The sequence below is a fragment of the Tamandua tetradactyla genome, chromosome 1 (assembly GCF_023851605.1).
Source record: "Tamandua tetradactyla isolate mTamTet1 chromosome 1, mTamTet1.pri, whole genome shotgun sequence".
NCBI lineage: Eukaryota > Metazoa > Chordata > Mammalia > Pilosa > Myrmecophagidae > Tamandua > Tamandua tetradactyla.
In genome coordinates, this window is record NC_135327.1 from 126,998,104 (window position 1) to 127,009,671 (window position 11,568).

An 11,568-nucleotide genomic window follows, 5' to 3' on the forward strand; every position below is an offset into this window, starting at 1 on the left:
TGCAAATATTTTTTTGAGCATCAATTACATGTCAAGCACTGTTCTAGGTACTGTGGACACACTGAAGAATGAGACATAATCCTTACCCTTAAGGATTTCACAGCTTATGGTTGTTTCAACTATCACCTACATTATCACATTAAATGCCATCTGTGCCAACCCCACTATAGGCAGATGCTTGATTAACTTAGCAGAAGGGCATTTAGGAACAGCAGCATGTATTAGGGGATGAGACATTCTGGTCAGGACCAAGATAATTCAGGAAAAGTTCTGAGGACTTTGGGATTGGGAGAATTTATCAGTCCATTTATTGTTTCCATCCTTTAATCTCAATCCAGATAATCTCAACCTGAGAAGAGGGCTGAATTTCTTTTCCTTTTCTTTTTTTTACATTTACTAGCCCAAATATTGAGTCTGTCTTCTTATCTGCTTAGCATTATCCAGAGACTCTTCCTTTTCTTGCCCTTAGATCAGACAAGAACAGAAAGTCAAGTGGGTGCAAAATACATTTCCATGAACTGATAATGACAAGGGAAGGGGAATGAGGCAGTAGCACTCCATATGTTAAGATGAGGGTTTTTTTTTTGTTTGTTTGTTTGTTTTTATTTATTAAACATACCAACATACAAACACAAGCATTCTTACCATATGATCATTCCATTCTTGATATATAATCAATAACTCACAATATCATCACATAGTTGTTTATTTATCATCATGATCATTTCTTAGAATATTTGCATCAATTTGGAAAAAGAAATAAACAGAAAAAATTCATAGAATACATACCCCTTCCCCTTCCCCTTCATTGATTACTAGCATTTCAATCTACTAAATTTATTTTAACATCTTTTCCTCCCATTATTTATTTCTTTTTAATCCATATGTTTTACTCTTCTATTGATAAGGTAGATGAAAGGAGCATCAGACACAAGGTTTTCACAACCACACACTCACATTGCGAAAGCTGTTTCATTATACATTCATCTTCAAGAAACACGGCTACTGAAGCACAACTCTACATTTTCAGGCAGTTCCCTCCAGCCTTTCCATTACACATTAACTAAAAATGTGATATCTATATAATGCATAAGAATAACCTCCAGGATAACCTCTCAACTCTGCTTGGAATCTCTCAGTCATTGACATTTTATTTTGTCTCATTTTGCTCTTCCCCATTTTGGTTGAGAAGGTTTTCTCAATCCCTTGACACTGAGTCCCAGCTCATTCTAGGATTTCTGTCCCATGTTGCCTGGAAGTTGCACACCCCTGGGAGTCATGTCCCACGTAGAGAGGTGGAGGGCAGTGAGTTTGCTTGTCATGTTGGCTGAAAGAGAGAGGCCACATATGAGCAACAAAAGAGGTTCTCTTGGGGGTGACTCTTAGGCTTAATTTTAAGTAAGCTTAGCCTATTCTTTGTGGGATTAAGTCTCATATGAACAAACTCCAAGATTGGGGGCTCAACCTATTGCTTTGGTTGTCCCCACTGCTTGCAAGAATATCAAGAAATCTCCACTTGGGGAAGTTGAATTTTCCCCCTTTCCCATCATTCCCCTCAGGAGACTTTGCAAATACTTTTTTATTCACTATTCAAATCACTCTGGGATTTATTGGGGTATCACTCTGGACAAACCTACAAAATCTCATGCCATACTCAAGGTTAAGATGAGGTTTTTAATGAAGATATCACATAATACCCTAGGATGTCAGTAATAAAATTAAATGATCAACCCAGTAGGTGATAGGGCAGCAACTTGAATTCAGGTCTTGGGTCTAGCTCAGTGATCTTTAGGCTACAGAATGAATGCTACAGAAAGGAGATTTTGAAATGTCTTTTTTTTTTTAGTGTTCTTCTTAATATACACTCTATTCCCGTTGGATAGAAATGTGAAGACAGAAACATTGTGTATGTAAGAAAATTCTCCTCTGAGGTTTTAGTATTCAGTGGTTATCACATAAAAACTACTCAGTTAAGGCTATGTTTAATGAGAGAGGCAGAGGCCATTTTAAAAATTTCATGCAGAAAAAAATTCATATGTTTCAGATGTATAAAATTACCCTTGCTTTGGGTCTTTTGCAGGGACAGCACATAAAAGACTGACTAATGGATTACAGTGGCACTGGTTAAAGGAATAGCCCAATATTCCCAGGGAGGTGAGGATTATTTCAGATAGTTTATGGCAAAGTGAGGACTTCATTTTCCTCTAAAACAAGACTTGAGATGAATGCCAAGAGTAAATTTAAAAATTTTGTCTAGTTTTACAGTTTATTTAAAAAATGTGTGTCATATCTGACTTGTTAAGATTTTGCTGCATTATTATTTTTTCTGCTGAAAAATCCATTCTTATCTTTTATATATTGTTAGGTTCAAATGTCTCAATAGCTAGCATTCAATAGTTAACTTGGATATTAGAATTTCTTAACTACTTATTTAAATGGTTTAATGACCGGCAAATGGTGTTCTAGGAACCATCTGTCATGTTAATGCTGTACCATTTTTTCTGGTCATGTCCTGGTGTGGGTTAAGTAGTAGAGTTGAATCAATGAATTCATAGCTTTTTATTCAGTTAGGCTGGTTTAACCAGCAAGTGTGTCAACAAATCCTGCTTTTATTGCCTTGCTTAGAATTTAATGGAAGGATGTCTCAGAGAGTAGGGTAAATTGTGCAATAAATGAGAGTGAGACAAGCATACTTCGAGTTTAGTTTGGTGGTACGATTTTCTCTAATGGTGTTCTTTTTTAAATGATGTTTTGGATTAACTGAAGGGGAAAGGAAAGTGGAGAAAACGAGTGACAAGATTACACAAATCATCGTGATACATGTCTACAATCTTGACTTTGGATCTGGGTTTGAGTATACTAGCCAAAGAGGTTGATGGAGGTAGAAAGAGGAAAAGGCTAATTTGAGAAGATGGGATTAATAAACTAAAAATTCAGTTCAAGTTTAAGTGGCTTCAAAGTTAAAAACCGAAGGCATGATAAGGGATTCAGTTGTATTTAATTCTTCTTGAGCTAGCATTATGATACTGAGACAGAAACCTTGAAAGTTAAACTAGCTTAATATCTATTAAGTAGTTTTTGTAATTAAGGCTCAGTTAGGTATCAGTGGTTTATTAAATGCCTTGAAATCTTATGGTTGAAGGCAGGATCTGCAAACTACAGTTGCCAGGCCAGAACTGACCACCTGCTTTTCCCGAAAGCCTTGAAAGCTAAGAATGGCTTTTATATTTTTAATGGTTGAAAAAAATCTAAAGAAGATATTTTGTGACATGAGAAAATTATTTGAAATTCATATTTCAGTGTCTATAATTAAAATTTTGTTGGAATGCATCCATGTATTTGTTTAATTGTAGCCAGTGGATGCTTTCCCTCTGCAAGGGTGGTACTGAGTAGTTGCTAGGGAGCTGTATGATCCTCAAAGTCTGAAATATTTGCAGTCTGGTCCATTATGGAAGAAGTTTGCTAACTGCTGGTCTAAAGTAAAACCTTGTTCTACTGTTGCTTAGTGTGGAATTAATAATTTCAGAAGCTAAGCTTTAGTGAGGACAATCTAGGGTCAACTACTTTTCTCAGTGCTGTGTTTTCCTCATTTAGCCCTCATATTGTTTTCAGGGGATAGCTACTATTTTTATCTCTATTTTACAGGAGAAAAAACTGAAGCACACAGTGGTAAGAAGCTCACCTTCCATGCAGGAGACCCGGGTTCAATTCCCAGAACATGCACCCCCAAAAAGCAACAAAAACCCTGAAGCACAGATAAGTTAAAAACATGCCTCTAAATTGCATAGCTACTAAGTAATGGAAATGCAATTTGAACTATGGACCCTAAAGATTGATTCTAAAGACCGTGCTTTGCATTTTCCTGTTTTCAATTTTCTCATCTATACAATAGGCATAGTAAGACCTTTTTCATAGAGCTATTATTAAGACTGAATTTGTTAAAATATAAACAGCCCTTGGCACAAACGAAAATTGATAATAGGTTAGTTCCTTATTTCTTCCTACCCTAATGCAGATTGTTCCTATGCCTCTCATAGTTTACTTGCTAACATGCAACTTTGAGACTTTGCATCCAGAGATTCTGTGGGGGAACCCAGAAATATACTTTGACAAAAAGTACCCCAGGTTATTCCAATTCATGTGGCCAAGATGGCACTTTGAGAAATCCTGGCTTACTGTCAATATGAAGGGAAAAAGGGAGAAGATCCTACCCCCCAGAAAGAGATCAAATTTGTGTACATAAAGAAATAGCCAGTATAATGAGAACCTAAATCTGAGATTATAATAAAATCCTATGGAAATACAGAGGAAGGACAGCTTATTATATAAATCAGGGTTGAAATTATGGAAGAGGAAATAGAAAGACCACAAAAAGCATGTAAAGAAAGAAAAAGCAGGTGGCACTGACCAAAATATAAGTTGCCCTATATAGAGAAAATAAACTAATGAAAAGTATGTAGAAGCTGCCTCAAGGGGACATTTATAAGGCACTGAAGGTTAGAGAAGACAGCTGTCTGCCAGGGATAGACATAAGACCTTATACAGAAGGAGCTGTGGTTTCTACTCTCAGGGAGTTCACAATCTAGTTGGGGAAACATTGATGCAAACAATGATTATGATATAATATTGAAAATTCAGTAACAAGAATATGAGAAGTTTCATATCATGAAAAAAGAGCCACCAACTAACTTGGCATGGGGGAGGCAAGTAGTTTATATGGAGGACACACCATTTCTGGTGGGAAGGCAGATGGAACATAAAGACCATCTGATGTAAAAGAGCAAAAATAATCAAGGGAACTGTTCATTACCATGCCAAAGAACAGCACAACAGCATTTCTACAAAAAAATGGGACCTGAAGGCCAAGGGCAGAATGCTTAGGCCAAAGTACCTGCGAATGAATAATTTTGATCTTTCTACATGTATTAATTGCGCAGTGCCATTTCAAAGACGCACACATGCACAAACACTGAGTGCAGTTCAGGTAGTTCATATCTTCTCTATATATTCTGGTTCCAGGGAATATGGTGTTTTGGGAGAGATTCTGAGAAAGCCTATTCTCAGGGCATTTAGTTCAAATTCCTGTACTGTGGTTTTCCACTTAAGGATGAACCCCAAATCAAATCTGAAATATTAAAATACAGATGGCTCAAAATAATGTTAAACTAATGGCTTTGTGCCCAGCTTTTGTGCCATAGGTACCTTTCTTCTTTGGTCAATTTTCAGAAATTAACCTCCTTCCATCTATCCCCCATTCCTCTCTCTCCATTCCTGATTTCTTCTGTTTCTTGAAATATTTCAAGCACAAAAATATAACAGCACTAGTCAGTTTAGTCAAATCTCAGCCTTTTGTCACATTTGTATCTTTTATTCTTGACTTAGAAAGCATTCTACAAATCGAATAGAACTAGGGCCCCCTTTATATGACTTCCCAATCCTTCCCCTCTCCCTCTTGCTCCAGAATTATTACTATACTAAAGTGAACTTGGTGTTTATCATTCCTCAGAAGTTTTAAAAATTTTTGTTGCATGTTATATGAATATATATTTATAGTACTTGTTACGTATTTTTGCATTTCTACTATAATAACATAATTCTGAAGTATGCTTTTTTTACTTTAAACTGTGATTTTAGAGTTATTCATATTGAAGTATGCAATTCTAACTTGTTAATTTTAACTGTGCTATAATACTGCATTGTGTGACTATATAAGTCATTAATCCATTTACCTGGTGATAGACATTTAGTTTGTTTCCAGTTGTGGTCTATGACAGATAATTTATAGGCAACTCCTTGTGAACATGTGTGAATGTTCCTCTGAGACCATAATTTTCAGTACTGGCTGTAGATTACAATACCTTTTGGAACTTTTGAAAAATATTCCTTTATTCATGTCTAAGTCTCAGTCCAAAGGATTCTGATTCATTTGTTTTAGAGCAGAACTTAAAGATAAGACAAAGGAAAAACCACCCATATAATTTTAATGCATTGTTATAATTAAGAATCCATTTCTGAGCCAAGAGCAGAGTTGCTGTTCATAGACTATGCATGTTTATAAATTTATTATATTTATTTGCACCTTATTCTTCCCCTATCAGTGTATATGTGTTCCTGTTTACCTCCTCACCAACTCTTGGATTTGACTCTTTTTTGTTTGTTGGTTTATGTGTTGATCTAATTAGTTGAAATGGTATACTGTTGTGTAGTGTTGTGGATTTTTAATTTCTTATTACCCTAATTATGAGTGGGATGAATGTTATTTTCTCTTATTAGACATTAAAGTTTCCATTAATGTGGGAAATTTGTTTTACTTATTTTTCACTTGGATTTTTAATCTTTTTATTTATTTGTATGAGTTTTTAATATCAACCAGATATTATTCCTTTATCAATTATATGCGTTGCTGATATTTTCTTCAAGTCTGTGAGCTTTTTCACTTTGTTTATGGTAATGTTTTTCTTGCAGAAATAGTTTGATATGGTTAATTTTATTAAGCATTTATTTTATAGCTTTTGTTATTTGTCACTTATTTTAAAAATACATCGATACTCTGAGGTCATAAAGTATATGTTCCTATATTCGTTCTAAATTTGTTTAAAATTTTTGCTTTTAACATTTGTATTGTCAATCAACATGAAATTTGTTTTAGTGTATGTTACAAGTGCATTATAGTGGCTAGAGTTTCAATGCAGAACCGATAGTAGTAAGAATATGAGGCTGGCATACAATGTTTTACTGGTATAAAGAATATTGGAGGAGCAGATTGCTAAACAAGTAGTGCTGTTAGGGTTGGTTTGAAAGGTTTGGGATATATTGTGCTTGCTGTCTTTGTAGGACAACATGAGAGCTAGACATCGGTTAGGCAGGCAGCTCTCAGGAGGGGCATAGAACAAGGGAATTTATTGGGGAGTTATTGATAAATGAGTAGTATTTAGTGCATAGGATGGTGCATAGAATGAGAATAGAAGTAAGATGATATCATAATTTAATCAATTATAACTATTAGGACATTAGCAGAGGAAGAGTTTGAAAAGGATGTGTTATAATTTATCTACTTCCAGGGAGCAAGGCACCCAACTTTTAATGGCTTATAATGACAACCAACAGTTTACTCTTTCTCAAATTTTATTTGTATTTATTTTATGCAAAGCATAAAACATTTACTATCAGATCCTTTACAAAGTTTGCTGACTCCTGATATATAAAACTGAGAATTTCCTCTAAAATGTTGCCACTTCACAGGTAACTATAACACCCAAGGATGATGGGTTAGGAAAAGGTTTTGATAATTACCAAGGCACTGTGAATAGTCATGGAAGCCATGCATGAGAGTGGGCGTTACAGAAAAGACAGGTTAGATGACAGTCCTTACTGGAGTTGTTAGATTCACAAATAAAAATATAAAATTCTTAGTTAAATTTGAATTTGATATGAATAACAAATAACTGTGCCAGGCAATATTTGGGACATAATTACACTAAAAAAAGTATTTGATATTTATCTGATATTCAAAGGTAACTGGGCATCCTGCATTTTATCTAGCTTCCCTGGTTCCGAGGCAGCAGAGAGTGGTAGTTAAGAGGATGGACTCTGAAGAAAGACTGTCTAAGCTTAAATATTGGCTCTGCCTATCCCCTACCAAGTGACCTTTTGTGGTGCCTCTTATTCCCCGGTTTCCTCATCTGTAATATGGGCATAATAATAGTTTTTATCTCAAAGTATTAAGTGAAGATTATGTGAATTCACATATTACAAAGCATTTGGAACAGTGCCTGTCATAAAGTAAGTGTTCTAGATGTGTTTACTGCTGTTAATCATGAAGCAGAAAAGAAGAACTTTGAATAGTCCTGGATTCACATGCTGTGAAGGAATGCAGAAATAGGAGAGGTGCTTAGTGAGATACAGATAAACTTGTCTGGCATTTGGTATAGGCCATAGCTTGTCTTTGAAGAATGCGTTTTTAAGTATGTGCTGATCTGAGGTACAGAGCCCCTGATTCCTAAGTGACCTAAGAGCCCAAAGGGACATTTTCTTTTCAAAACATTGGGCAAAGCTATATAGTTTTTGCATAACAGAAAATAGGATAGAGTCCTTTTCCATAGTCAATATAAAGTCTATAAACCTTAGGCAGCATTACTTTATCTTATTTAGAATGGTCCCAACTATTTAGCATCATAAATTCTATTCCAAAAGAGACTTTATTTCTTAAATTCCTCAAAATGGGATGTGTTTTGGGAAAAAAAAAAAAGACTACAGATCATTTTACTGATTCAAACAACGTTAACTAATGAAAAATTATGATTGTGGAAATTAGGCTTTATTTTATACTTATGACTGATTTGTCATGATGCTTCCACATCTAGAGCATCATATGAAAACTAAGGATGTGACAACAACATGGAAAGCAGAGTAAAGGTAAACCTTCTCCAAATAATTACAATTTAGCAATTACACGAAACTTGCATTTTCTTGTAAGCCAAGGATTCAACTTAAACTAAAAATATATATAATATTTATTTACCTTCTTAGACGTTCTCTACCTGTATTTCCTTTCAATCTTTCTGACAATATGTTGTATTCACTCTTTTCTATAAATGTCCATAAATACAGCTATTGTACCTTGTCTTCTATTCTTGTGCTAATTCAATGTTTCAGACTTTAACTAGTCCTATCTAATGGGTAGAGAAAAGTGGTAACAGATGCAACTTTCTTTTGGCATGGGTATTTTATAGTTATGTGACTGTAAGACTGTCATTTGTGCCCTAACAATAACAAATGAGCTTATGAAAAATGAGGTGGTTGGGCAACAGAAACCATGAACAAATTGTCCTAGAATAAAGCAGCACATATTAAATTATCAAATAGTTCAGAAATCATCATGATGAGGATATTATTTTAGAATTATTTTCTTTATTCATTTAGGATTTTAAGGGATCAGTTGTTTGGATTTATATGCTATGGATTCAATATCAACAATAATGTGAAAAACAATTTATCTTTCTATCTAATGGGTAAATATTATGGAAGGAGTAGTTAAATTCAATAAACAAATATGGGAAAAATATTGTAGGGAACACAAGATCATGCAAAGATGTAAAAAGTCTCTAACCCATTTTGATTTGCCGCATGATCCTTTTATTTTACAGTACAAAAATTCATCTCAGCCAAAACCACTCTTTACGCCTCTCCTTGGGGAAATACGCAAACACAGGCATTTCCACACAGATCTGCCCCACTGGAAGGTTTTCATTTCAATGTTATCAATTTTTATTCTCTCCAGTCATTTTTCTTTAATTCTTAGCATCCACTGTTTCCAATAATTCACTTGAGCAATTTGAACACCACTGAGAACAACTGTGAGAAATTTTTCTCTGCTTGCCAACTGTTGAGAATAGCTTTTAGTGAGTTAGGTTATTTTTAAGTCTCTACACAATAAATAAATGAACTAAAAATTAAATTATCATTCTTAAACAAAATCACATTGATTAGAAAATAAAGTTTTATATTTTACTGTGGAGAAGTGCCCGTAAATCATATCTGATAACTTGATTACACTGTTATGTGTAATAATAGGCTTTACTATTTTTTGATGTGTGCAGGAGTAGAGAAGGCATCAGGGCAAGCTCTCATCCCCTCTTTTTATACCCCAGCTTCTTCTTGGTCAACTATTTTGTGATGACTTTATTTTCCCTTTTTTCTTTCCAGAGGCTATTCTACTGGGTAAGATAATACATTCAATACAATGTGTGAATAAGTTCATAGGAAAAAAAGCAGCAAAAAAGAATATTATTTTAATCATATAGCTATTTATATATCAAATATATTAATGAATTTCTAGTATTGTTATTGTCATCATCATGATCATCGTCAATGATAACATTTTATTCTTTTAAGGTTATAAATATATGATATCACAACTGTAGAGTTACTTAATCTTAATAGGAAATCCTAATAAGCCACATCCATTTTGAAGTTGAATAATGATGACCAAATCGGTTAGATTGTCCACAACAAGACAATTGTGTTTATTGTCTTATTCTTATTATGATTATGATATTGCACTGTTGCTTTTTGGTTTGACCAACTCTCAAAATAATTGTGAAACTTTCCATCTAACATCTTTTTTTTCATCAGATATGTGAGTATATGGTTTTAGAACAAATAACAAGCTTCTGGATTCTTGGATTTGAAAAGAATTCTGTGCGTAACCATGTCCATCACTTAATATTTTAGTGAGGGTGACTGTGTCTCATGAAAATTGCCAAGTACCTTCTGGGCTATGATTATTTTGTCTGCTCACCTACTGAGGAATCATCTTTGGGGGCAAACATGTTCACTTTGGGCCTTATATCTTGCCAAACTAAATCCAATCACTGATTTCCAATTGATTTACTTGGTTAATGGCAATAAAGAACAAGTCCATGATCAGTGTGACTTATAGGAATCAACTATTTAATAAAAAAATACATTTACTACCACATCCTCTGTTACAGGCATTAGGCTATTCACATGTACTGACTCATTTAATTTTTAACAACTCCATTTTTATTATTTTCCCCATTTTACAGAAATATTGATGATATGGACAAAGTTTAATTGCCCAACGAACAAAGCTAACAAGTGTCAAAGCAAAAATGTGAACACAGTGTGTTGTTGCAGAGTTTATGCTATGAACAGTAAACCACCCCACCTCTTGTCCTTTCCTACTTAGAAATTTGCTCAAATGCAGTGAAATTTTTGGCTCATTGTGGGGAGAAATTTATATTTGTATCTTGCCTATAACACCAACATTGAAAGACAATAAGCTTTCATAGGGTGAATCATAGAAAGGGAAATATTTAATTAACAGAGGAGAATTTACCACTTTCCTGTGCTTTATAGAGGTCTTTCCTAAGGATAATTGGAGAAAAGAGCAATAATGTCAAGGTTTGCTTTTCAAAAAACCATGAGAGCTATTTGCAGAACTAAAAATGATCCCTATAACAAGGAGTGGGGTTTGACTCCAGGTGCAGCTGAAATATATGAGATATTAGCAGAGAAAAAGAGAGGAACAGAGAGGGGGGAGATGGGAAGGAGAATTTTTAAGTTTTCTAATATTTTAAATTATGAATTGAATCATATTTTTTTAATTTTCTTGAGATTACATTAAAAATTTTAAATGATTTTTAGAAACCAGGTTGAGGTTTCTTGGAATATAACTGACCCTCAAGTTATAAAACAAAGGCCTAAGAAAGTTATGCTGAATGTGAGACTGCATTCAGTGTACTCAACAGGAAACATGGAGGCAAGAAGACAGAGGCATGATATATTTAAAATCCTGAATGAGAAAGACTTCCAGCCAAGAATTCTTTGTCTAGCCAAGTTGTCCTTCAAACTTGAGGAAGAAATTAAAATTTTCACACACACACACAAAAAGTAATAAAACTGTTACTACTATGTATAATCACAGAAACTTTTTTTCTAAAAAGTTTTTATTTATCTAAAATTTAGTTTATCTAATATTTTAATAAACCTTTATTTATTTAGTCTTAATAAAAACTCTGTAGTGCTAGAAATATCCCATTTCAT